Source organism: Penaeus monodon, chromosome 8 (assembly GCF_015228065.2).
Source record: "Penaeus monodon isolate SGIC_2016 chromosome 8, NSTDA_Pmon_1, whole genome shotgun sequence".
In the NCBI taxonomy this organism is placed as follows: domain Eukaryota; kingdom Metazoa; phylum Arthropoda; class Malacostraca; order Decapoda; family Penaeidae; genus Penaeus; species Penaeus monodon.
In genome coordinates, this window is record NC_051393.1 from 44,117,643 (window position 1) to 44,120,142 (window position 2,500).

Consider the following 2,500-nt stretch of genomic DNA (forward strand, 5'->3'; position numbering starts at 1 on the left):
ATTCTAGGTGTTGTCATTCTATAGTCTTCTATACCTGTACATAGTTCCATCGAGGTTGTTTTCTCTCCGATGCAGTGATCCATAACATGGGATAAATCCGAGTACCAAACTGAAATTTTATTTTATTAAGTTCCGCAATAAAATGTACATCACAAGCGATGAGGCTGCTAAGGATTAACTTTCAGTGTCTTTTTAAAATACAGAAAACTTCATTTGGCGAATAACTGGTACTGGTCATAATCATCAATGGGTTCCGAAGGGAGTAGAGTTCATGAAATTTTGTTTATTTGCTGCTAAATATAATAAATTTCTTGTTTATCATATGGCATGAAGGAAGACAAATGAAAACTTATTTTTTCATCCTAAGCATCTATTAATGATAAGGAAAGGGAAGTTAACATGGACTGTTCGTCCCCATGCACCGCAGTTCAATCGCCCTTGCTTTGCCGTGCCTTGTGTAGCGTGTAAACTTTTCCTCTTTTCCTTATCATCATCATTAGTCACGTGATCTGGCCAGATTCAGTGGTTTCACGTGAAATTGAACTGTTCATAGCATTAACCAAATAGGAATTAGTAAATTCCAGAGCCACAGTTCTTGCAAATCTTTGGTTATATGAAGTTCAATGATTTGCCTCCAGTTATCAGTGGTCTTGAGTATCGATCAACAAGGTACGTTTATCTTCAATAAAAGAATCATTTTCACAAATTTAAAATGGTGCAAGGATTACTTCACTAGCATAGTGGTTAGTCTGTTTTAACCCACAACACGACAATAAACGCTGTGCGTGTTTGTCTCGTGTCGCTTATCCTAACGTGAGGAAATCTTACTAATGGTTACTAATGGTGTTCTTGATGTTCTTGTCTATTTACCTTCCTTGTAATGTATGTCCGAAATTTTACATAAGCAGAACTGGTAGGTATTGCAACAAATAATAATAATACTGATAATAAAGACAATAATAATGATAATAATAGTAATAAAATAATCATCATCATCATAATTACTATTATTATTATTATTATTATATTATTATTATTATTATTATTATTATTATTATTATTATTATTATTATTATTATTGTTATTATGATAATAATGATAATAATAAAGGGAGTATATGTGATATTAGGCACGGTAAATAATCTAAAATTTGTTTTATCCACGTACGATACGAAAGCAACCATCTATGTTAAATAATGCTAATCAATCCATATATATACTGTTTTAATTAGGAAGACATTTTGAATCTCATTAAGACGAAAAGTGCCTAATTATCCCCCAGTCGCTAGCCAGTGAGGTGAGGATGATGTCATGTCCTGGCAAACCTTTATCTGACCTTGACTCGTCTCCTAAGGTGTGATTCAGTTATTAATCCTGATATTACACATACTTGCACTAATTTACTTTACCCAAGATGAATGGGTTTTTTTCAGATTCAAAACCTCATCATTAACTGCAGTTTATGTATAACCCATTTTCACACAATACACCTTGCATTACAATCATGCGGACACATCCGGGTCCCATATCAACTCCCATAATCCACAGCATAGAGATAGAGGTAGACCATGTGGGGGAATCAGCCTGCACACATCCCAGTGAGCAGTGACCCGATAGACAGGAGAAAGAGAGAAAGGAGAAACAGACAGAGACCTCATCTTTCCGTCGACAAAATTGCACGCTAACTACCCTATGATCAGCCTCCTTTTTTTTTCTTTTTTTTTTTTTGGTGGGCGGAGTCATTATAAAGCAACTGCGCCTCGCTGATGAGCGTTAAAGGCTGCAGTGTATGATGGATTATTTAATAACGATCATCATGTAAATGAGGATAATTTTGCACTAAGTGCTAGACTAAATGTTTTTGCGACAGCGCGTGTTTTGTGTATAAAGTGAGTGAGGCGGGGGTGTGTGGTGCGACATATGTATATTACATATATAATGTACACACACAACACCCGAATATATAAAATATATATATATATAGGATATATATATATATATATAATTTTTATATATATATATATATATATGGAAGAAAAAAACCCCCAAAAACAAAAAAAGATTTATTGAAAATGGAAATAAAAGTTTTGAAAAACCAATGGATTTCCCTTTTCAAAGGGTTTAAGAGGAAAGGGAGAGGAGGGGGAAAAAGATTTGAGGGGGAGAGGGGAAACGCGGGGGGAACCCCGGGGCGGGGGAGGACAGGGGAAAAGAAGCAGGGGAGGTCAATCAGGTCGGAGGGGTCGGGGGGGACCTAGCCGGGGGGGCCCGGAAAACGGGTAGAAAGGCCGGGGGGATTGGGAAGCAAAAGGGGCTGTCAGCAGGGGAAAAAACCGGGTGTTTAAGTTTTAAATTAGGCAAGATTCCACCAGTCAGCGGGAGGGGGACATCGGCCCGGGAAAGGAAAAAACAATCCCCCCCCTGCTGGGCCAGTCCCCCTGATGGCCAGTGTTCCCCCCTGATGGGAAAAAAAGGGCGTTTTTTGTTTTTGGGCCCTGGA